The sequence below is a fragment of the Meles meles genome, chromosome 21 (assembly GCF_922984935.1).
Source record: "Meles meles chromosome 21, mMelMel3.1 paternal haplotype, whole genome shotgun sequence".
Classification (NCBI taxonomy): domain Eukaryota; kingdom Metazoa; phylum Chordata; class Mammalia; order Carnivora; family Mustelidae; genus Meles; species Meles meles.
Window position 1 is genome coordinate 14313578 of NC_060086.1, and position 27049 is coordinate 14340626.

At 37.3% G+C, this 27049-nt stretch overlaps 1 protein-coding gene across 2 annotated transcripts in view; it reads right to left on the reverse strand.

Annotated features, from left to right (window-relative positions):
* Positions 1 to 27049, reverse strand: part of SDK1 (sidekick cell adhesion molecule 1) — a 919871-nt gene that overhangs the window by 744471 nt on the left and 148351 nt on the right. The gene's annotated exons all lie outside the window — the stretch shown is intronic.

Sequence of the window (27049 nt, forward strand, 5' to 3'; positions counted from 1 at the left end):
GCATCCAAATTGGTAAAGAAGAAGTCAAACTATCACTCTTCGCAGATGATATGATACTATATGTGGAAAACCCAAAAGACTCCACTCCAAAACTGCTAGAACTTGTACAGGAATTCAGTAAAGTGTCAGGATATAAAATCAATGCACAGAAATCAGTTGCATTTCTGTACACCAACAACAAGACTGAAGAAAGAGAAATTAAGGAGTCAATCCCATTCACAATTGTACCTAAAACTATAAGATACCTAGGAATAAACCTAACCAAAGAGACTAAGAATCTATACACAGAAAATTATAAAGTACTCATGAAAGAAATTGAGGAAGACACAAAAAAATGGAAAAATGTTCCATGCTCCTGGATTGGAAGAATAAATATTGTGAAAATGTCTATGCTACCTAAAGCAATCTACACATTTAATGCAATCCCTATCAAAATACCATCCATTTTTTTCAAAGAAATGGAACAAATAATCCTCAAATTTATATGGAACCAGAAAAGACCTCGAATAGCCAAAGGAATATTGAAGAACAAAGCCAAAGTTGGTGGCATCACAATTCCGGACTTCAAGCTCTATTACAAAGCTGTCACCATCAAGACAGCATGGTACTGGCACAAAAACAGACACATAGACCAGTGGAACAGAATAGAGAGCCCAGAAATCGACCCTCAACTCTATGGTCAACTAATCTTCGACAAAGCAGGAAAGAATGTCCAATGGAAAAAAGACAGCCTCTTCAATAAATGGTGCTGGGAAAATTGGACAGCCACATGCAGAAAAATGAAATTGGACCACTTCCTTACACCACACACGAAAATAGACTCCAAATGGATGAAGGACCTCAATGTGAGAAAGGAATCCATCAAAATCCTTGAGGAGAACGCAGGCAGCAACCTCTTCGACCTCAGCCGCAGCAACATCTTCCTAGGAACAACGGCAAAGGCAAGGGAAGCAAGGGCAAAAATGAACTATTGGGATTTCATCAAGATCAAAAGCTTTTGCACAGCAAAGGAAACAGTTAACAAAACCAAAAGACAGCTGACAGAATGGGAGAAGATATTTGCAAACGACATATCAGATAAAGGGCTAGTATCCAAAATCTATAAGGAACTTAGCAAACTCAACACCCAAAGAACAAACAATCCAATCAAGAAATGGGCAGAGGACATGAACAGACATTTCTGCAAAGAAGACATCCAGATGGCCAACAGACACATGAAAAAGTGCTCCATGTCACTCGGCATCAGGGAAATACAAATCAAAACCACAATGAGATATCACCTCACACCAGTCAGAATGGCTAAAATTAACAAGTCAGGAAATGACAGATGCTGGAGAGGATGTGGAGAAAGGGGAACCCTCCTCCACTGTTGGTGGGAATGCAAGCTGGTGCAACCACTCTGGAAAACAGCATGGAGGTTCCTCAAAATGTTGAAAATAGAACTACCCTATGACCCAGCAATTGCACTACTGGGTATTTACCCTAAAGATACAAACATAGTGATCCGAAGGGGCACGTGTACCCGAATGTTTATAGCAGCAATGTCTACAATAGCCAGACTATGGAAAGAACCTAGATGTCCATCAACAGATGAATGGATCAAGAAGATGTGGTATATATACACAATGGAATACTATGCAGCCATCAAAAGAAATGAAATCTTGCCATTTGCGACGACGTGGATGGAACTAGAGCGTATCATGCTTAGTGAAATAAGTCAATCGGAGAAAGACAACTATCATATGATCTCCCTGATATGAGGACATGGAGAAGCAACATGGGGGGGTAGGGGGATAGGAGAAGAATAAATGAAACAAGATGGGATTGGGAGGGAGACAAACCATAAATGACTCTTAATCTCACAAAACAAACTGGGGGTTGCTGGGGGGAGGTGGGATTGGGAGAGGGGGAGCGGGCTATGGACATTGGGGAGGGGAGGCGAACCATAAGAGACTATGGACTCTGAAAAACAACCTGAGGGTTTTGAAGGGTCAGGGGTGGGAGGTTGGGGGAACAGGTGGTGGGTGATGGGGAGGGCACGTTTTGCATGGAGCACGGGGTGTTGTGCAAAAAGAATGAATACTGTTACGCTGAAAAAATAAATAAAAAGGGAAAAAAAAAAAAAAGAGTTAGTAGCACCTGGCCACAGAAAGAAGCAAAATGGGATTCGTGGAAAGAAAACAGCATATGCAGAGGATACGGGGCTGAAAGAAGCTTGCTCAGCTGGAGAAACTAAAAGAACATCCAATTGCATGAAGCAGAAAGAAGAGAACGTGTTATGAGAAGATGCTGGAGATGTGGGCAAAGACAAGGAGGTGCTCCAGATTCTATCGGTTAAAACAGTTTTAGGGGCACCTGGGTGGCTCAGTGGGTTAAAGCCTCTGCCTTCAGCTCAGGTCATGATCCCAGAGTCCTGGGATCGAGCCCCACATCGGGCTCTCTGCTCAGAGGGAAGCCTGCTTCCCTTCTTCTCTCTCTGCCTGCCTCTCTGCCTATTTGTGATCTCTGTCTGTCAAATAAATAAAAATCTTTAAAAAAAAAAAAACAGTTTGTGGTATACATTTTATCCTACAGCCACAACTAAAGCCTCAATCTCGGGGCGTCTGGGTGGCTCAGTGGGTTAAAGCCTCTGCCTTCGGTTCAGGTCATGATCCCGGGGTCCTGGGATCGAGCCCCACATCGGGCTCTCTGCCCTGCAGGGAGCCTGCTTCCTCCTCTCTCTCTGCCTGTCTCTCTGCCTAGTTGTGATTTCTGTCTGTTAAATAAATAAAATATTTTTTAAAAAAAATAAATAAATAAAGCCTCAATCTCCAAATCTAGTTCACCACACCAACCTGCCTCCCTGTCTCTACTGAGTTATTCCACAAATGAAGAACCACTCATCTATAACTCATTTGTTTCGTAGTTCTTTTTCTTCATATTTAACATCTGTGAGATGGATGGTATCTTATAACCAATGACATCTTACAATTAATTGAGAGCCCTTTTCTTAGTGACACATAAAATAACAGTGTATCTTTTTAATTAGTGGCATCTGAGATTCAATATAATACCTATTTTATATATTATATTTATATATCTTTAATATCAATTAAATATAATATCTAGTAAATATAATATCTGATGCTGAATGGATATCTGTTTGAAGGAAGGCAGACTGTTGTGGTACTTTCATACATGAAAATAAATGACTTCACCACCTATAAAAACGACTACCAAAATGTGCTCTGAGAGAATCCCTTAGGATTTTAACTGCTTTTACAGGTTCCCATAGGTCAAATTTCCTCTAAAAAGCTGGGTACATTCCCATACTGCCAAGATGCTGGCTGAAGATTCTGCAAGACATAATTATAAAAAAAACAAGTTTCAACAATTGTCAAGACTGGTAAAAATCAGGAGTATCACCACTAGCAGGGGAGAAAAAGGAGTGCATAGGAAATGGTTTACTTCTACTACCTCTCCCAGTTCTAAACAACTAAGCATAACCACAAATAAATGACTGGGATTAAAGCAGATGGGTCATTAAAACATGAGCTTCAGTAGAGAGTGGGTAACATACAACACTCCCAGTAGGTTCTGGTAAGCTCTGTTAAAGGATATAGATTAGGCCTCAAGTCAAAATGGGGTTCCTATGTCCTGCCTCTTGAGCAGGTTCTGAGCAAGGCTTCACCGGTTTACCCACGCACAGAAAGGCTGGGACACAGAACCAGAAACCATACAGATCAGGCTAGTGCTGCCTGGACCCCATCTCCCCTGTTAATTATTGCCTGGAGGCAAAAGGCAAGAAGTGAAGGAAAGCCTTGTCTACCGGTGAAGCACTCAGTGAGAAAGAGAACAGAGGCACGTGGAGACACAGTACTTTGACCCATGTTAGTGTCAGGTTCCAAAGTTTACTATTTGCCATTCTTTCTCCCATGAGGAGAAGCACATAAAGACAAACGAGGAAGAGACTCCAAGGGAAAACAGAGTTCTTCTCCTCTATAACACAAAGAAGTGAGACCTACACCCTCCTGAAAGGTGAAAATTTTAGTAATACTACTTTCAAATCTGATCATAGATACCTTTCTTTCTACAACTACCTAAGCTGTGTAATTTGACACTTGATACAACAAAGCCATAAAGATTTATAGGATCCATAATCATTACCTTGACAACGAAGATAAAATCTACTATCATAAAATACTCCATACTTTAAAGGAGACAGCAATGACTTTTGCAGCAAAGATATCTTTTATCCTGCTTATTTGCACACACCATCTGCTTTATTAGCATGTCATGTCACACAAAACTGCTCTTGTAATTGCAAGCCTCGTATTATGACAACACTAGCAGAGTATGAAGGTATGGAAGAGACAACACGCTGAGAGGGAGAGAACAGCTAATTTATTTAGTCTTGCCCTACCTTGTCCCAAAATTGTTTAAGCAGCCTAGTATTCATTTGCCTCGCCATTCAAAACTATGTTTTCCCACTTATATGCTAGGTGTATTGTGTCATACAATGGAGATAAAACAGTAAAGAAAACATGGTTAATGTGGTTTTTTTATTCTAAAGAAATCGACAGTCTCATAACAGAAATAATTTGCTAAATAGACGGTAAGGAGAAACGGCGACGATTCTGAAGTCCAGTAGTTGGGGTACAGAGCAACCAACACATGGATGGGTAAGTGTCCGCACATCCATTTTTATACTTTTCCGAGTGCATCACAATACACAGCATTACTTGATGGTTTTCTTGACTTATGTAGATGATCTTATACTGTATCACTCTGCGACTCAGGTTTTTCCACTCACGTCATGTTTTATGGTTTTAAGTCGTCCCCTGCTTACACATACACAAAGCTGCTGCACACAACACGTCTGCAGTACAGTCTCCCACTACAGGATTATCACACATTCTATTGAACTTTCCTCGCCAACATATACTGAGGCTGCAGTTCTTCCCTGAATCAACTGATACAACCAGGAATCTCATTTTTTTTTATCTATTTCTGCAGCACAAGCAAGTTTTCTTCGAGGCCATCTAACTCTCCAGATCTTGTTTCCTTTCTCAGTCAGTTACTGTGATGAATAAAAAATATAAGGGCAATAAAGCACTTTCTAAATGGTCATGTTCTACATAACCTGACGAAGTTAAACGCAGATTACTATATGACTCGGCCATTCCACTGCTTGATCTATAACCAAGAAAAAAAAACATGACTTCACACAAAAACTTATACATGAATGCTCACAGCAATATGATAGTATTATTTGTAATAGTCCAAAAGCAGAAACAGTGCAAATGTCTGTCAACTGATGAATAAATAAAATGTGACACAGCCATACCATGGAATATTAGTTAGCACTGAGAAGGGGGAAAGTAATGATCCCAATACAGCACCGATGAACCCTGAAAACATTATCCTAAGGGGGAAAGAGGATGGGGAAAGGCCATCAAAAAGTCACATATTTATAATTCCATTTATATAAAACAGCATATCATTAAAATAGATAAAGTCATAAAAACAGAATGTAAGGATTAGTGGTTGCCAGGGGCTGCAGGGACGAGAGAATGGGGACTCATTTCTAATCATTTTGAAATTTCCTCTGAAGTGATGAACGTATTCTGAATTAGATGGTGGGAATGCTTGCATAACCTATGAGAAGGCTAAAAAATCACTAACCTGTACACTTTAAAATGGTGAATTTTATGCTATGTGAAATATATCTCCAAAAAATTGCTTTAAACTGTAAACTGCCCAGATAGGAACTATGACTTACACACCTTTGCATCCCATAAAATACCTTGTATATGGTAAGCTCTCAAGTTATTTATTTACTACAACAATATTATGTACACCAAGAATCTCATTACTCCAAATTAATTTGAAACTTCACCCCTACACTATCCCAATTTATATCTATTCTCTGATTTCAGTAAGATGAAATGTAATTCTTATTAAAGAGGGTGGAGGCCATCCTAAATGTAGTGCGTTCCTAGATTATGGATGTTCATAGTGTGCTATCTTCCAGTACTTGATGAAGAGTGAAAATCTACCAACAAGGGATCCCAGGGAGCTCAGTCAGGCTGGGTCACAGGTTGTGGGGGTAGAAGGGGAGAAATGGGCAGAAACAGGGGACAATTTCTGTCCAGGGTCCTGAGCTTAGTTCCATAGTCCTCCCACCCATGCGCACGGACAATTTGAATTGCAGAAAACTTGACTTTATTATACAAAAGAAAATCTAATGGTAATTTACCTAATCTGTTTTCTGCTTCTGGTTAACTTTGAAACAATACACTAATTATGTATATCATTACATTGTGTCAGATTAATTATTTGTAGGTTTTATCCACATGAAACCCCATGGAGACTCCCTTCATTCCTCATTCAAAGTACTTTTATTAAAGCACTACTATCCAAGACAATAGGTTCATACTTAGTCAACCAAGCCCCAGACCTTGTCAAGCCCTCACAGACATTAAACAAGTTAAACTCCAGAATTCACTGTATGTTATGCTCAAGTTCTAGTCACATCAGCTCAGTCTTTTTTAACTGTGGAGAGAACAGACACACACACACAAAACAGAGGAAAAATGAGAAGAATTAGTGTGAATAATAGAAAACACTGCATGAAAAGGGAGGTTTTCCAAGTTAACATTAATATACTGTTCATCTTTTTCTGGTAGTGTATCTACTGCATTTCAGATTTGCTGAGAAGAATCACATCTGTGTGACATAAATGAGTGGATCTCTAAGCTGACAAATGACAAATGAGAATGTTCTATTGATAAAATATATGAACTGCAAAAGGGGGGAATCCAAATTTTAGCCCCCAATTGATTTATATCACTGGATCATGTTTCTGTTCCTTATGATTGTAATTGTTTTAGCTTGATAGAGAAATACATTTAATCATTAACACCAAAGAGAGACTTGGACTGCCTTTCCTCAAGTCTCATTCCTCAAGACCTGCATGCAGCACTTGACAACACTGCCCAACAGGTACATTTTGAAGCTCTCTTATCCCTCAGTGTGGAAACTACATGATCATCCTCTTGTCCTCTCATTCTAACTCTGCTGTGTCTTATACTGATCTTCTCCCTTTTCCTCTTGTTCTTCCCTAGCAGCTCTCAAAAGCCAAGCTTCATCCTCATCTTTCTGTGAGATTTTCTGTTATACTTGTTATTAAAAAGCACTTCTTCAGGGTGCCTGGGTGGCTCAGTGGATTAAAGCCTCTGCCTTCAGCTCAGGTCATGATCCCAGGGTCCTGGGATCGAGCCCCACATCAGGCTCTCTGCTCAGCAGGGAGCCTGCTTCCTCCTCTCTCCTCTCTCTGCCTGCCTCTGCCTACTTGTGATCTCTGTCAAATAAATAAATAAAATCTTTAAAAAAAAAATGTTCTCTTAAAAAAAAAAAAAGCTCTTCTTCCAGTGTCTTGAAAGGGCCCTGTCCGTTTAACATTCAAAACAACATATGCATCAGGCATCTCATCCTCTGACTTCCCTCTACACCATGCAGGCTCTGTTGAAGAGCTTGTTGCTTGTTGTCACAAAGGAAGGAAAGAAATAAGCATAGTTCAAATTCTGACTCTGTCACTTACTAATTATGTCACTTCTGACAGAGGAGTTAGGTTTGTGGAGCTTCCTCTTATATAAAATGTGTACAATAATCTCCAAAGGGATGTTGGATTAAATTGTCATGATAATGGTGACAACATTTAAATATTAGTTATTACGTGTCAGATACTGTTAAGCACTTTACACATACTAACTCATTTACTCTTCACAAGAATCCTGCTATTCCCATTTTATAGATCAGGAAACGAAGGCACAGAAAGCATATTCACAAAGTCCCATCACAGTTGTTAATAGGCATTCAATAAACAGTGGCTGCTCTCATGCATACCTCTATGCTGTGACTCCCAAGCCCGTAACCCACAAAACATAGATCTTCATTCACTTCAACTCTGCAGAGGATTTCCAGAACATGTCTCACCAACATAAACATAACGATGTCAAAACTCAAACTACACCTTCCATTTCCCTCCAGCCAATCTACGTGCACACAGCAAATGGTTCTCAGCCTTTCGGGATGATGACACTCAGGACTCCTCTTTTCTCCACTTCCACTTCCTTGACCCCTGTCCTCCCAGAGGGCCTGATTCCAGAGCCAAACCAACTACACTAAATGTATGCTTCCAGAACAATTCCGTAACTTATATAAAGTCTGATGGAAACAAGAACTGGCAACACCTCAAAGCCCATCCACAGGGGATGTCTGAAAGGCAACCGAGGGATAAGAGGCAGAAACAAGATTCCCTGACTGCACACGCAACCAGATGATGGAGGCAGGAGCAAATATGTGATCAGACTGCAATTCATTCTCAGAGTAACAAAGAGCATTCTTGAAATGGCCTTGACAGCATCCAAAACAAAAACACAATAAAACCTTAGAAGAGACCATCGTGAGGGAAAGGTGGTATGAAAGATGATGAAGATTGGTGAATCCTGAGCAAGGTAAAGGAGTGGAAAAACACTAATCCGTATTGAATAAAAAGCCATGTTAATCAGACACAGAAGTGTCTGTTTACATTATCTGGTTTTGTTTTTATGTCATGAAAAAGAAAGCAAACTCGTATCTCAAGAGTGGGGAGGGAAAGAAGCTAACCCCAGTAATGTCATTCTTAGAGGTTTCATTTTAGCAGCCTGACAAACCAGCACTATGTGCCTCCAACTGTCAATAGGGCCGACAGAACCACTTAAGCTAATTAACTAGCTAGGTCTTTAAAATGCAATGGGAACTGTACATCAACATCACTTAATTATTGCAAAACTGGAGGCTGCTAAATAAATATTGCAAAGCCTTCGGTAAATAAATGGCACTGCCGTTCTATCATGCATTATTACGAAAAGTGAATATAGTTGAGTATGGAAAAGCAAATAAAGTTCTAAAAGCAGAATTCAGAATTTGTATTAATATGAAACGACTTCTAATTAATAAGTAATCTACGGTATTGCCCAACATATCAACTGTAAACAGTTAATTCAAGTACAGGTCAAATCAATAAGTTTATATAAACAGATGCTTCAAAAGAATGATCAATTCAACATACAAAAGGCAAAGAGTAACTGGCAAAAACCTCCTGGAATAAGAAGATAAATGAGATACTTACATATATTAAATATTCTTTCAGTAATTTATCGAATGGGATGCTGTATGGAATTTTTTCATGACTCCTTCAGAAATAATAACCAGAATGTAAATTTTTTAAAAAAATCAATAAAGCCACAGTCTATGGTTAAAGACTATAAAGAGGATTGTTAAGTAATAACATAAAATCAAGGAAAGCAACATTTTAATCATAAAGTGGATTATGCGAGCCCAAAGTAAAGACTGAACGCTGGGGGCATCTGGGTGGTGCAGTCAGTTGAGCGTCCAACTGATGATTTCGACTCTGGTCATGATCTCAGGGTCGTGGGACTGAGCCCCACACTATGTGTGCGGTCTGCTTGGGATTCTCTCTCTCTCCCTCTTCACCCTCCCACCCCACATGTGGACACATACCCTCTCTCTCTTTTTAAAAAAGTAGAAGTAAAAAGAGTGAACTATGGCATTCTCCAGGTCATGACAGTACACTGGTCTTCACCTGCTTCTTAGGCCCCGTCAGTGCTTCCCAGCTTCTGCCTGTACTACCGCATAACACCATGATGCCTGCTGGGAACAGGACTACATCTGCATCTTTCTCCAGAGCTGAGTACAAAGCCTGGCATACAGCAGTCAGGCAGTAAGTGGTCATTCAAGAATTTGTTTACACATCTGTTTCTGCCACAAAAGTGGGAACTTCCTGAAGAGAAGGAGCAATTCTTACTTATCCTTGTGTACTGAACACCTAGAATAGTGTCCAACATTTAATATGCAGCTAGGAATGTTTGTTAAATAAAGGATCTTTATTTTCAAGTTATAGCACCCACCTTGGGGTTTTATAATGCAGGTAAGTAATATATGTCTCTTACATAAAGCTGATTTCCAGAAAATAAATTTACTAGATGAGAGGACTGGGTGCCCCAAGTGACACACTGAGATAAACATATTTCTGAACGTAAGGATGCTGTCCCTATGTTTATTTTTCCTTCTTCTTTGTGTTCTTTCATTTGTATCTTTTCACTGCAGATATTTAAGCACATTGCTGATGCCAGCCAACCATGCACTGGCCACAAAAAGTACCACCTCACATGATGCAAACTCTGGAAGCCTGGCCCTACGCAGGAGCCCTCACAGAAGCTTTGTTTCCTATCAGTCACTGAAAGAACACAAGTTTGATAATGGCCATTTGCTTGAAAATCCCGCTGTGATCTATCAAACTTTTAATATGAAGTTCCAGGAAGCCCAGTGAATTCTGAGTAGGTCGTGAACTCCAGGGCAAACAGAAGCTACCATGTAGGGTCTTGTTTGACCCCAAGCACCATTACAGCAGACCAGTAGTCATTGTCTCAGTTCACCGTGTGTTTTGGGGAATTTGTTTTTCCCCATCCATTACAGAGAAGCAGAGCTATTTGGGTGAAAGAAATAATCTCTGTCCTTTCCTCTAGGGTTCTTGATTCCATGGGTTACCAGTTCTCTGTGCCTCAACCACTCTGCAATTTACTCAACCTTGTCTACAAAGAGGTAAAAATCAGAATAGATATTTTCTGCATTTCCATTTTAGTATAAAAGAGGACTTCTTACATTATAAATGTACTGCTCATGCTTATTTTACAAACTGGAAACTTCATCAATTCATCAATTGACTTTCTAAATTCATTCTGTGTGTATATCCATGCTTGTATACATGCATAAATATAACTCTTGTGTATGTGTCCATTTGTTGTGGACATTGTGTGTGGTTTACACACAAAGTCTTTAAGAAAGGATCAGAGAGTGATACTTCCTCTTAGATATTCCTTCTTCTGAAACACATCCAAAAACTGGAAGTCTGGTCTCTATCCTTATTTCGCACCCTTGTGTGCATGGTAAAGCTAAAGGCTTTGCATATGATGTTTCATTCAATCCTCAAAATGACACATGGAGAAATGAAAACTCAAATGGATTACTAAATTGGCCCAAAGGTGAAGAAAGAGAGGCAAAATGTAAACAAGATCGGTCTGCGCCCAGAGTACCTGATCTTGACAATAATACAGCAAGGCAGTACAGTAGGGGAGGAAAAAAAGAATCCAGCAAGTTTCCTTCAGACACAACTGGTAATTTCACAGACAGACATGAGAAACACATTTGCTACTTAGGTACAAATCTGTTATTTATATTGCCTGGAATATCTGAAAAGTGTTCCCACAGATTTTATGTATATTGCATTTATATATATAGTGTGTATATGTGTGTGTGTATATGCATTTTTTTTTAAAGATTTTATTTATTTAATTGACAGAGAGAGATCACAAGTAGGCAGAGAGGCAGACAGAGAGAGAGGAAGGGAAGCAGGCTTCCTGCTGAGCAGAGAGCCCGACGCGGGACTCGATCCCAGGACCCTGAGATCATGACCTGAGCTGAAGGCAGCGGCTTAACCCACTGAGCTATCCAGGCGCCCCATGTGTATATGCATTTTTAACACAAAGATTCCCGTGTAACACACATATCCAAGTTCTATTTCAATGCATCAGCTTTCAAATGGGGGCAAAAAAAAAAAAAAAATCACCTGAACCAACCACTTGGTTAACTTACTCAAGAGGGTTTTTTTTTTTTTTAAGAAAACTAAACAAAACTATAATGGGGAAGAAAGAAATGAAATACAATCAAGAGTACTGACTGTAACTTTCTTATAGGGTTAGTTACTAAGCCACTACTCTTGACCCCGTTCTATCAACCCTGCACTATACTGCTCAAGCAAAATTTTTTTAAAAGCATATCTCATGATACTACTCTCCTCTCAAAATCCTTCTCTGTCTACATATTACTCCAGCATGAGATAAACTCGTTAGCTTTCAAAGGCAAAAGGCAGGTTAAACAGTCAAGTATGAGACAAAGGAGGTATAGAGATTGTGGAGAATGGGGAGGTCACACACCTGTAAATGTGGTTTGATGTAGGACGTTCAGGATAAACACTGAAACCAGTGTTCAGCCCAGTGGCTACTTGTTTCCAAGCTGTGCACTTATAGCATAAAACCTTGCTGTTTTGTTGAGCAATAAGGCTCTAGGATTTCTGGACAGGGCATGTCCAAGTTTTATTCCCTATTAATCTACCGCACCCATCAAACTTCAGGCTCCTGTAAAAGCAGAGTACTTGACAGAGCTATCAGTAAGATACACGTACTTCTTTCAGAAAGTATCCCAGGACTAAGGAAGGTTTTACAAGTGAGGAATTTGGACTAGGCCAATCCTGGAATTAATCTTTAACAATGGGAAAATTGAGACTTGCTAAAGTCACAAATGGTGCTTGTAGGCAAGCCATAATCAGAACCCAAGCCCTCTGGCAACTAGTTCAATTTTTAAATCCAATTGTTTCTGCTCAGAATCTTTCTACATTTGGCAACTCCTCTTACATAAGAAGTTCATTTGAATATTGTCATTTACTTAATACCAACATTGAAACCTCAATCTTATTATGTACATTACAGAACACAAAATTAACAAGTTACAGTATTTTTAACTCCATGCATTTGAAAATACTCCAAAATAGCTTTTATGAACCATTTACCAAGGCTCCAGTTGTTCAATCTCTGAAGTAATTGACCTCAGTCATGTAAAAACACTGACAAGAGTTAACTGGCTTTTGGCCCATAGGAGCTTCAAATCCAGTTCAGAAGTATATAATAATTCTAAACATCTCAAACAACTTTTCCAATAAGTATTCTTGCACCCCTAAACTAATGTCAAGGTATGGGCAGATGAATATAGTGTTTAGGTACTCAAAGAAAAAACAACAAACTCCATTAATACTAATGCTATCAATTCTTGGTTACCTGAGAACGACAGGCAGATATAGATACACACACACACACACACAGATACACATCGTACTGCTTTAATGCAATGTGGAATATGCTACTCCAGTACCCAGACAGATGTGCAATGCTCCCACCCTTTTGTGATTACACAAAAGTGAGCAATCAGTATGGAAACAGACAATAGTAACAGACTATTTAAATAGATAGTAACCACTGGGCTATATTACACCAAAAACCTGATACAGTGTTCTATCTCTGTTTCTTATTATTCTTGTGGGTTTTTTTTTTTAACTCTTTATTCAGACATCTAGGTATCATCTGTCATTTTCTTCCTAGTTGCAAAGGAATTTTTACTTGCCTAAGTCATTATCTAAACAAGCACTCTTTAAATTAGAACCAAAACATCTGTTTTTTTCAGTGACTTTTGAGTCCACACCACAAATCAAACAGTCACAATATTAAAATAATCTGAGATGGGCAATAGTAACTAAAAATTTTCTAGTATTAATTTCCAAACATTTGAAAGAAACAATCATTCATTACTTTTGGGGGGGTGGGAGTAAAATAAAATTACAAAATTTTAAACAAAAGGAAACTTAGAGATCTCCTAATGAGTAAACTAATGACAAAGGGAGGTACAGAAATGTTGGATTATGTGATTTATAATAAACCAAAGTATGCATAATTAAATCTCTATCAATCAGAAGCCATTTACATAAGAGCTAAATAATTTAAGTAAATTTCCACAGAGTTATAATACAATCTACTGTTGACTTCAGAATAAGTTTATATTAACTAATAGACTCAAACTTTAAACACATTGGGTTTTTTTTTAACCTACACAAATAGTGAAAGGAAAATTGCAATCAAAAAGAAAAACAACATTGTGATTTATTTAAACACCTCAAAATGTCATCATAAAATGGTCTACGTTAAAAAAAAGGAACTACTTCAAATTATTTGCTGTTCACAATGCATATTCTTATTTCACTTGGCAAATTTAATTGTGTTTTGTGTATGACCTTTAAAGCATCATTGTCACAGCTTGATGATAACATCCAAATAATTTCAATAAAACATCTACCACAGATGGGAAGTAATAAAATCATAATAGAAATACTCAAGCTTTATAATAGTATCTAGGAGAATTTCTTTTCTGAAACTTAGTCTATGCCTCCTCAGAAATGAATACTGTGCGTCCAAGTGAATTTCTCGGGAAGACACAATAAAAACTATTGAAGTGCCTCTCCCATTACTCTCTGAATAGCCAAACTTCACCATCCTGTATGCCTGATCATTCATTTCTTCAGACCTCATTAACGCCTTTCCTAAGAATCTCAATTAGATCTTATACATATCCCCCGCATATCCTACTGAGTACCAGACACAAAGCCACATGAAGCAGTCTCCTCTTTAAGGTCTTTTTCCATTTATTTTCTAAAAATTATTTCCCATAAATGACACCATTTTATCATTCATGATTTGCGTAAAAGCCACACCTCACAAGCCAGATTGAGTTCCATAAGTTTACTGATTCTTTTATATCTCCTACAATGACTAGCACAAGGTACACATATAGCAGGTTCATACATCCCACTTGAAGAAAGCAGTAAAGATATTCACACAAATATATGAGAGTATGAATATAAACTCCTAGCAAATGCCATGCACTGGCCTTCAAGTGTAGATAAATAATGATAAAAACTGAAATGTTATATGTGTTTGTACAAACGGCATTTGCTCTCATGTTGACCGATATTTAAATGTTAATTTTATATTTTAAGTATTTGAGAAAATAAGGGGTAATTTTTATAGTCAAACATTAGTAGATATAAGATCATTACAAATAAGCAGTATTATCCCTATTGTTTAAACAGGGCAACTACCCAAAGAATAAGTAAGAAGTAAATCCAGAAATCAAACTTAGGTCTTCACAACCAGTGAACTGTGGTTGGTTTGGACTACTGTGACCAAGAGTCGCCTTGCTATTTTCCCTAACAAACCACAAAATTACCTTTTCCTATGGATTCCACACAGGAAAACTTTTGCGAATACTGTTTGACCCTACCAATACAGCTTCGATGAATGTTTTTCAATAAAAAATTTACCAGTGCGGTGCTGCCATTCTCAAGGCTGCATATATTGACACTTCTGTTAAAACACAGTCATTCTTTACTATATCTTTGTAAAATAACTTGATGCCTAGAATTTGGTATCTCCAGTTTTGCTTCTTGTTTTCAAAATTGCTTTGGTTATCCATGTTCCTTTGTGGTTCTACACAAGTTTTAGAATTTCTTTGTTCTGTTTTGTAAAAAATGTTACTGGTATTTTTATAGGAATTGCATTAAATCTGTAGCTTGTTTTTGGATAGTATAGACATTTTAACAATATTCTTTCTGTCGTCTTCAGTTACTTTCATCAATGTTCTATAGTTTTCAGACTACAGGTCTTTTGACATCTCATGGATACGTTATTATTTTTGTGCAATTGTAAATAGGATTGTTTTCTTAATTTCTCTTTCTGCTACTTCATTATTAGTGTACAGAAATGCAAAAGATTTCTGTACATTAATAATGTATCCTGTGACTTTATTAAATTCATCTATCAGTTCTAGCAGTTGTTTTGGTGGAATCTTTTAGGTTTTCTATATAAAGTACCTTGTCATCTGCAAATAGTGAAAGTTTTACTTCTTCTTTATAATTTGGATGCCTTTTATTTTTTCGTTGTCTGATTGCTGTGACTAGCACTTCCAGTCCTATGTTGAATAAAACTGGTGAAGGAGGACATCCTTGTCTTGTTCCTGACTTTAGGGGGAAGTCTCTCAGTTTTTCCTCACTGGGTATGATGTTAGCTGTGGGTTTTTCACGTATGGCCTTTATTATGTTGAGCTATGTTGCCACTAAACCTACTTTGTTGAGGGTTTTTATCATGAATTGATGGCAAATCATCAATTTATGATTTGTAGTCATAAATTGTCTTATACTTAGTCAAATGCTTTCTCCGCTTCTACTGAAATGATCATATGGTTTTTATTCTTTCTCTTGTTAATGTGAGGTATGACATTGATTGATTTGTGAATATTGAACCATCCTTGCATCCTGTGAATAAATCTCACATGATCATGGTGAATGATTTTTTTAATGTATTATTAGATTCAGATTATTAGTATTTTGTTGAGGATTTTTGCATCTATGTTCTTCAGAGATATTGGCCTACAATTCCCTTCTTTTGTAATCAAAACAGTATGGTACTGGCACAAAAACAGACATAGATCAAGGGAACACAGAATAGAAAACCCAGAAATAAACCCACAATTATATGGTCAATTAAGTTTCAACAAAGCGGGAAAGAATATCCAATGGGGAAAAGACCGTGTCTTCAACAAATGGTGTTGGGAAAACTGGACAGCAGCATGCAAAAGAATGAAAGTGGACCACTTTCTTATGTCATACACAAAAATAAGCTCAAAACAGATTAAAAACCTAAATGTGAGACCTGGTAAAAATGCTAAGAGAACACAAGCTGTAATTTCTTTGACATTTGCCAAAGGAACTTTTTTCTAGATATGTCTCCTAAGGCGAGGGAAACAAAATAAAAAAAACACTATTGGGACTACAGCAAAATAAAAAATTTCTGCAGAGCCAAGTAAACAATCAACAAAACTAAAATGCAACTTATTAAGTGGGAGAAGATATTAGCAAATGATATATCTGATAAAAGGTTAGTATCCAAAATATGTAAAGAACTTACACAACACAGCACCCCAAAAAACAAATAATCTAATTAAAAATGGGCAGAAGACATGAACAGACATTTCTCCAAAAAAATACATACAGACAGCCAACAGACATATGAAAAGATGATTAATATCACTCATCATCAAGGAACTGCAAATCAAAACTACAGTGAGTGGCTAAAATAAAATACACAAGAGACAACAGATGTTAGTGAGGATGTGGAGAAAAAGGAAGCCTCTTGCACTACTGGTGGGAATGCAAGCTAGTGCACCCACTGTGGACAACTATATGGAAGTTCCTCAAAAGTTAAAAATAGAACTACCCTATAATCCAGTAATCACACTACTGGGTATTTACCTCCAAAATACAGAAACACTACTTTAAAGGGATATATACACCCCTATGTTTACAGCAGCATTATTTACTATAGCCAAGTTATGGAAGCACTCCAAGCAACCAAGCATCCAAGCAACCATCAACTGATGAGTGGATAAACAATCTGTGTGTTTGTGTGTGTGTGTGTGTGTGTGTGTGTATGTACACATACACATGTGTACATACACATGTGTACATACACACACACACACACACACACACACACACACACAATGGAGTATCATTCAGCCAAAGAATGAAATCTTGAAATTTGCAATGACTTGGATGGAGCTAGAGAGTATAATGCTAAGCAAAATAAGGCAGAGAACTATAAACACTGTATGGTTTCACTTGTATGTATAATTTAAGAAACAAGAAAGAAAATGAGCAAAGCTAAAGAAAGAGAGAGAAAGAGAGAAACCAAGAAACAGATCTTAACTATATAGAACTGATGGTTCTATGGGGAGGGAGGTGGGAAAATGGGTGATATTTCACCTATTGGTGATAGGGATTATCATGTCATGATAAGCACCGGGTGATGTATGATATTGTTCAATCACTGTATTCTACACCTGCAACTAACGTAACACTGTATGCTAAATATACTGGAAGTAAAATAAAATGAAATTTTTTAAACATTCTTTAAAATGGGAAAACTATAATTGTTTAAATTTCCATTTTCCTAGTTACCTTTCTATTCTGATCCTGCCTCCATGATATTATGCTCGACTCCTGTTCAATGCGGTTCTGGGTATTGCCCCAAAATCTTCACATGATAATTCTAAAAAAAACTTTCAACACTTGCACAGGTCATGAACATCATGCTTTAAGTATAAAATTCAGTAAGGAAAGCATTATCTGGGTATTTATTGGGCTCCACTCACAGTTCCAGTGCTTTTACTAAACTGATCAGAGCACATTATGAAGCTGAGGGTTACAAGAATGCAAAAGCTGGCAGGGACCTAGGGAGCGTCAGTATTAGAAAACTACTCATCTCAGAAAGGCACTAATGTCTATCACTTCTTTTGTAATCATCTGTCTTGTCCTGACATGAGTTAGACCAACTGAGGCTGGATAGAGATAGAACCCCTAAGTAATTCCTCTAGCCATAAAAATGGCTTTTAAACCTGAGGTAAAAGCTCCTTTATAAAATTCCATTGTGTAACTGATTCCCATGTCACATGTTAATGCAGAGGCAACCACAACCATAAAATATTGTCTGCTTATATATACATTTTCAATGATGCAATACTAAAATGAACACACTACTCCAAAATAAAACTGGGCCTTAATCATAATATATATTATATGTATATTATACATATTCTCATGTATTCTCAATCCTATCCTTAGTTGTTTTCGTAAGTAGGAGGAGACCTATCTGGAAGCCTATACTTTTAACAGTTACATGTTCATGTATTTTGTATTATATATATACATATATGTATACATACACACACTCCCCACATATAAACACATATACATATATAATGTAGTTATATATGTATGTGTTCTTTTGTTTCTAAGTTTATAAAATTTGTAAATGGTATACATAATATTCGGATTTACTGTTTTCACTTGCTATTAAAATTCATCCATACTGGGTGATGCAGAAGCAATGAAACTTGGAACACTGAAAAAAATTAAATTTAAAAAAAAATTCATCCATACTGGGGGCAGAGGCACAGAACTACCAGAATAGTGAAATGAGGAACTGTGTAAATGCTCTCATCAATAAAAACAATGAAAATGCCAGCACAGTTGTGAAAATCAACTTCTCAAAATTCTAGAAATTAACTAAAGGCTTATGAAAATCTAGCATTATCCTAAAAAAACTGTTGAACCTTGGTTAGAACAGCTGAGTTTATGATATTTCAGTATGGTCTACTGTATCTTCCACTCCTGAGTTCTGCAGTAGCTTTAAAAAACAAGCAACCCCACAAACCAGCAGCCTCCCAAACACAATAACTGACAAAAACCTGTAGCTCTGCAGCTTTCAGGTTTGGATCTCCTTAAAACCACCATCTCCAGAACACTGTCACTATTTGACCTATCTCCGCTCCCTAGAAAAGCCCAGAAAGCATTATTATCTGATGTCACTCAGAGCTCATTAAGTTAGAAAAGCCCTCATCCCCTGGGTATCTGTCAGAGACAATTAGCTGTAATTGATTAACATTACCACTATTAGAACTGTCATACCAGCTGGGCAAGCAAGAGCCTAGCCAAAAATTTAAAAGGAAGATCTATGGAATAAGATGTCCACAGAGGGGTGCCTGGGTGGCTCAGCTGGTTAAGCGACTGCCTTCAGCTCAGGTCATGATCCCAAGGTCCTGGGATGGAGCCCTGAGTCAGGCTCACTACCCAGAAGGGAGTCTGCTTCTCCCTCTCCCTCTGCTTCTCTGCCTGCTTGTGCTCTCTCTCACTCTATCAAATAAATAAATAAAATCTTAAAAAATAAAAAAGGTGTCCACAGAAATTTCTGAATGTATCACAGAAATCCTTGGGGACCTAGGACTCCACATACATATATGTAGGGCTCTGTTCATGCCCAGAAAAAAAAAGCTGAGGAGGACCCAAGTCTCTCACTTCTGGATGACTCTGAGGCCCTACACTATAGAAAGTGAAGGCAGGCACAAAAAGTACATGAGTGTTGAAAGTGTGAGAGCCACTCAGCACACAGCACCACTCACAAAAGGCTTGAAGACTTACTGGTAAAAGGAATTTAAGGAAATCTTTCTCTAATCATCAGTTGACACTAATCAAACTAGGCAGAGACTTTTGCGGCTACACACACCAAACAAAAGAGACTTTAGATGATTAGTCCAAAAAAGTCACTATACAAAAAAAGAGCAACATAACAAGATATCCTGGGGATGTGAGGAATTCTGATTTCTAAAGTTTACATATCATTTAAAATTTCTAGTTTGACCAAAAAATTATAAGACATGCAATGAAGCAGGAACCCATGTACAAGAAAAAGATCAACAGAAACTGTCCCTAAGAAAGCCCACACTTTGGACTTACTAAACAAAAGCTATAAATAACCTATCATAAGTATTTTCAAAGAACTAAAGGAAATCATGTCTACAGAATTAAAGGAAAGTAGGGCGTCTAGGTGGCTCAGTCAGTTAAGCTTCTGCTGTCAGCTCAGGTCATGATCCCAGAGTCTTGGGACTGAGTCCTACATCAGGCTCCCTGGTCAGCAGGGAGTCTGCTTCTCCCTCATCCTCTGTGTAAGCACTCTCTCTCTCTCTCATATAAATAAGTCTTTAAAAAAAAATAAAATAAAAAATAAAGGAAAGTATAAAACCAGTATCTCACAAAATAATGAAAGTTAATAAAGAGAAAGACTTTACAAAAAGGAACCACACAGAACCTCGGCAGTTGAAAACTATAACAACTGAAAGGAAGTATTCACTACAGGGGCTCAACAGCATATATGAACTGGCTGAATAAAAAACCAACAACTTTGAAGATATATCAATTTGGGTTATCCAGTTTGAAGAACAGAGGAAAAGTGAAGGAAAGTAAAACTTCTGAGATCTCTGGAACATCACCACATATACAAAGATATGCACACTGGGAGTCCCAGAAAAAGAGAGAAAAAATTGGCAAAGAGTATATTTGAGGAAATAATGCCATTGCAGTTTTCCACTCCAACATATAAAGAACTTGGAAGTCATCACTTACATTCTCTCAACAGAAAAGTGTTGGAAAAAAAAAGAAAAAACTAAAAATGAACAAATATAAGACACATCAGATAACTGAAATCACAGGGCAAACAGCTGTGCCAAAAACTAGAGACAAAGAATCACAGCTTACTAACAGGAAAGCCACTAAAAGCCTGTAGCTGACTTAAGTTAAACCACTAACTCAAATGATAATCGACTAATTGCTTAAGACTAAGCATAGATTAGCATGAGAGGGGCCCAGTCTTAGGGGGTTCCTACATTTTCATGAATTTTACTCCTGGAGCCCTACCAGGTACTCTCAATGAAGACTGGAGAAAAGTTGCAACATTCAACTGGCAGGAGGAAAAGAAAAGTAATAATTCCTAAATATACTCAGAAGGAAAGTAACCATTTGAAATAAGACAAGAGCATTCTGTTCCCCAAAACAAAGACCTGACTTCAAGGAAAACTATTTGACCAGAAGGAAACTGAACTTCAAGAAAAATAATTAAAAATTCAGTCCCTTCCAGCATTCTTGCCATACATAAGTGAAGAAAGCAATGTTACAGAGGTGTCTGAAGATCGTATCCTACAGATGTAAGTCCACGAAAATAAATAATAAATAAATAAATGAATGAATACCTTGAGACTTCATATTAATATTACAGAATGCTTCTTTCCCACAATACATTAACACCATACCTATAGGGCTCCAAGAAAATAATAATGATTACAGTTTAAAAAGAAAAAAAAACCCTGCAAAATACAGACTCTATTTAGGAAGCAGTTCCTAGGACAGCATCATAAATAAATTAATAAAATAACAGGGGTCAGGGGACAAGGATATGAGAGGAAACTAAAGCTTCTAACACCTCCAGTAGTTACAGCAAACACTAAACCTAAATCCAGGCCAGATAAACATAAAATCTCACACTAAATGCCAACTTACTGCAGTTCCTATTACCCAGATAATATGTCCAGCTTTCATCAAAAACTATAAAGCATACTAAAAAGGCAAGAAAACAAAGTCTGAAGGAACAAAGCAAGCATCAGAACAAGATTCATATACAGCAGATTTTAGAATTATCGGTCCAGAAAATTAAAGTAACTATGACTAATATGTTAAAGGATCTAATAGGAAAAGTGTACAGAATATACAGAAATATAAGCAGAGAGATGAAAATAAAATCAAAAGTAAATATCAGAATTCAAAAACAGTGTAACAAATGATGGCCAAAAAGTCATGTTTGATGAAAAACATTAAATTACATATCCAGAAGTTCAATGAACTCCAAAAAGAATAACTCAAAAAGATCTACAACCAGACAACAAACTGCTGAAACACAAAGAATCTTAAAAACAGCAGAAAAAAAAAAGACTCATCTACTACAAAGGATCCTCAGTGAGATTAAAAGACTACTTCTCAGTAGAAACCATGAAGACTTTAAGACAGTAAGGTGATCTATTCAAAGTGGTGAAAGAAAAAGGCTATCAACCAAGAATTACATATCCAACAAAATTATCCTTCAAAAATTAAAGTTCATAATGTCAAAAAGAAAACCTGAGAGAGGGGAACCTGGGTGGCTCAGTCATTAAGCATCTGCCTTTGGCTCAGTTCATGATCCCAGGGTCCTAAGATCATGGCCCACATCAGGCTCCCTGCTCAGCAGGAGGCCTGCTTCTCCCTCTCCCACTCCCCCTGCTTGTGCTCCCTCTCTCTCTCTGTGTCAAATAAATAAATAAATAAATGTAAAAAAGAAAAGAAAAACTGAGAGAATGTGTGACTAGCAGACCTGCTCTACAAGAAATACTAAAGGGATTCATTCCTCCAATCTGAAATAAAATGAAACTAAATGGCATCTCAAATCCACATGAAGAAATAAGAACACCAGGAAAGGAAATTACACTGGTAAATATAAAAAAACAGTATAATGGTATTTGTGGGGAAACGGTCAGAATATATGGAACACACCTAATGCAATAGGTAGAAGGAAGAAATTTACTGCATAAATGCCTATGTTAGTAAAGAAGAAAGATCTTAATCTAAATATTTACCTTACAAATGTAGAAAAAGAAAAGGAAAACACATGCAAGGTAATCATAAAGAAATAATAAAGATGAGAGAGGAAATAAAGAAACATGAAACAGAAAAACAGTAGAGGAAATAAATGAATTTTCTATAAAATAAACCTAAAGTACCAAGTATAGGTCCTTTAAAAATATTAACAAAACTGACAAACCCTTAAGTAGACAAAACTTTAGCAATAAAAAGGAAAAACAGACCACCAAAACAGGAAAGAGATTACCTCTGACTATTAGAAATTAAAAGGATTATGAGGAAATACTATGAACAACTTTGTGCCAATGAATTCAACTACTGAGATGAAATGGACAAATTCCTAGAAAAGTCAAAAATTGCCAATACTGGCTCAAGAAGAAATAGAAAACCTATATACATCTTTAACAAGCACAGACATTGAATACTGGCTCAAGAAGAAATAGAAAACCTATACACATCTTTAACAAGCAGACACTGAATAAGCAATTTAATGTCTTCCCACAAAAAAACAGTCTAAGTCTAGACAGCTTCACTGATGAATTTTATAAAATATTTAAAGGAGAAATAATACTAATACGCTATTTAAACACTCTTTTAGAAAGTAAAAGAAAATAGACATTTCCCAAACCATCCTATGAGGTCTTATCCCCATGACACCAAAGAAGACATCAGAAGAAGAAGAAGAACACCACTACAAACCAACATCCCTCACAAATATGGATGCAAAACAAAACACCCTGAACAAAACATTATCAAACCAAATACAACAACATATAAAAAGTATTATAAACCATGATAAAATAGGAAATACCCCAGGAATACAAGGTTGGTTTAACAGCTGAAAATCAATTAAAATAACACGCCATATTAATAGAATAAAGGGCAAAAACCACATGAAAACTGCAGAATGTGCTTTAGCAAAACCCAATACCCATTCATGGTAAAAATTCTTAAACTTGGAGTAGAAAGCAATTTCTTCAACCTGATAAAGAGTATTTGTGAAAAACCTATAGCAAATACCATACATATAATGAAACATGGAACTCTTTCCCCGTAAGATAAGGAACAAGACAAAGACGTCTGCTCTCATCAATTCTATTTAATATAGTACTGGAAGCCCTACTTGCTCAAAAGAAATAAATAAGTGGCATTTAGTTTGTAAAGGAAATAATAAAACTATCTTTCTTTTTGCAGATGGCATGATCCTCTAAACAGAAAATCCTCAGGAATACACACATACACGCAAACCAAAAAACAAAAACCTATTAACATCAATGTTGTAGGATAAATACAAACAACACAAGATCAGCATACAAAACCAATTGTACTTCTATATATGAGCAAGAAACAACCTAAAAGTGAAAATTTAAGGGCATAATGTCATTCTTAATTGCATTAAAAAGAATAAAGTACTTATGAATAAATTTTAAAGGTGCAAGACTCACACTCTGAAAATTATAAAGCATTTTTGAGGAAAATTAAAGATCTTTTAAAAATGGCAAGACATTTAATGGTCATGGATTAGAAGACTCCATTTTGTTAAATGGCAATACTCCCTACATCAATTTATAGGTTCAATGAAATCCTTATCAAAATTCCAGCAGCCTTTTTCACAGAAATTGGAAGAAAGATCCTAAAATTTATATTAAGATGCAAAAAATTTAAAATAGCCAAAACAATTCTTTAAAAGATTTTATTTATTTGAGAACAAGAGAGTGAGCAAGAGTGAGAGAGCACAAGAGGAGAGAGGGACACAGGGCGAGGGAGACACAGACTCCTCGCTGAGCAGGGAGCCCAACAACACCAGGCTGAATCCCAGGACCCAGAGATCATGACGTGAGCCAAAGGCAGATGCTTAACCAACTGACACACCCAGGGACCCCTAGCCATAAACAATCTGAAAAGGAACAAGTTTGGAAGAATTTCACATCTCATTTTCAAAACTTATAAAATTCAAGTTATTATGACAGTGTGTTATTGGCAATAAAAGACAGACAATGATAGATGGAACAAAACTCAAACTCTAAAAACAAATCCTTATATTTATAGTCCCTCAATTTCTAACAAATTTGGCAAGGCAATTTACAAAGTCTTGAAAACTTTTCTCCTGTGTTTCTTCTAAAAGTTTTAGAACCTTGAAGTCTGTGATCATTTTGAGTTAATCTTTTTGTGTGTTGTGAGGACATCTAAAATCATCTTTGTGTGTGTGTACATCCGGTTGTCTCAGGTTCATTTATTGAACATACTCTACATTCCCTAGTGAATTGCCTTGCCATATTTCTTAGGACACCAGAAGCATGGTTCATAGAGGAAAAAACTGAAATTGATCCTCATAAAAATTTTAAATTTCCACCTCAAAGACACCACTAAGCAAATGAAAAGACAAGCTAAAGACTGGAGAACAATGTTTGCAAAGCAGATATTAGATAAAGGACTTGTACGGCACCTCTTTTAACTCAGTAAAAGTAAGAAATACGACCAGATTAAATGAGGGACAAAAGATATGAACATACATATCACCAAGTAAGATACAGGAATAGCTTATAAATACATAGAAAGATGTTCAACATCATTAGTATTTAGGAGAATGAAAATTAAAACTGCAGTATCACTTAACACTCTTTAGAATGACTATAATAAATAAGTCAGACATTAAAAAATGTTGGTAAGGATGAAGAAAAAAACAACAACAAAAAAAAATATATTCCTGGTAGAACTATAAAATGTGCAGCCACTTTGGAATACAGTTTGTATCTCAAAAACTTAAAAAATAAAACTACTACACAACCCAGCAATTCCACTCCGAAAGAAAGAAATGAACACAGAGGTTCCATACAAACATTTGCACACTAATATTCAAAGCAGTATTATCCATAATAGCCCCAAACTAGAAACAATCTAAATATACATCAAACGGTGAATACATCAAATGTGCTTTCTCTACCTAATGAACTATTCAGGAATAAAAGGGAAAAAACTAAACACATGTGCTATGTCAAGACTGAACCTCAAACATTATTTGAGGTGAAGGAAGTTAGACACCGAGACCGTATATTATATGATTCCACTTATATAAAATGTTGAAGTTTGGGGCAAAAAGTTGATTCTGGTTGCCTGGAGATAGTGGAGGGTGGAGACTGAGATTAACTAGAAATGGGCAGGAGGGACTTAGTGCAGGAGAGAGATGTGTATGAAAATGTTCTAAAGCAGATTTATGGTAATGGCTATACCATTCAATAAAGTTACTAAAAATCATTAAACTATATTCTTGAAACGGGTGAGTTTTAGAATGTGTAGGACATACTTCAATAAAGTTGTGTGGGGGCGCCTGGGTGGCTCAGTTGTTAAGTGACTGCCTTCAGCTCAGGTCATGATCCCAGGGTCCTGGGATAGAGCCCTGCATCAGGCTCCCTCCTCCATGGGAAGCCTTCTTCTTCTCCTTGGGACACCTGGCTGGCTCAGTGGGTTAAGCCTCTGCCTTTGGATCAGGCCATGATCTCAAGGTCCTGGGATCAAGCCCCACATCAGACTCTCTGCCCAGTGGGGAGCCTGCTCCCCCCCCCCGACCCGCCGCTCGCTCTCTCTGCCTGCCTCGCTGCCTACTTGTGATTTCTGTCAAATAAATAAATAAAAACTAAAAAAAAAATAAAGTTGTGTGGAAGAAAAATAAATAAGGAGTTATTTAAAAAGTTATCCATATCATTGCATATTGTATGATTGTTATATAGAATTCCACTACATGGATATGCAGAGTTTATTCAGCTACTTTCCTTTCAATAAACATTTGGGTTGTTTGCAAAATTTTTTTTTCCATTTTATTTATTTTTTCAGCGTAACAGTATTCATTCTTTTTGCACAACACCCAGTGCTCCATGCAAAACGTGCCCTCCCCATTACCCACCACCTGTTCCCCCAACCTCCCACCCCTGACCCTTCAAAACCCTCAGGTTGTTTTTCAGAGCCCATAGTCTCTTATGGTTCGCCTCCCCTCCCCAATGTCCATAGCCCGCTCTTCCTCTCCCAATCCCACCTCCCTCCAGCAACCCCCAGTTTGTTTTGTGAGATTAAGAGTCATTTATGGTTTGTCTCCCTCCCAATCCCATCTTGTTTCATTTATTCTTCTCCTATCCCCCTACCCCCCCCCCATGTTGCTTCTCCATGTCCTCATATCAGGGAGATCATATGATAGTTGTCTTTCTCCAATTGAGGAGAATGCAGGCAGCAACCTCTTCGACCTCAGCCGCAGCAACATCTTCCTAGGAACAACGGCAAAGGCAAGGGAAGCAA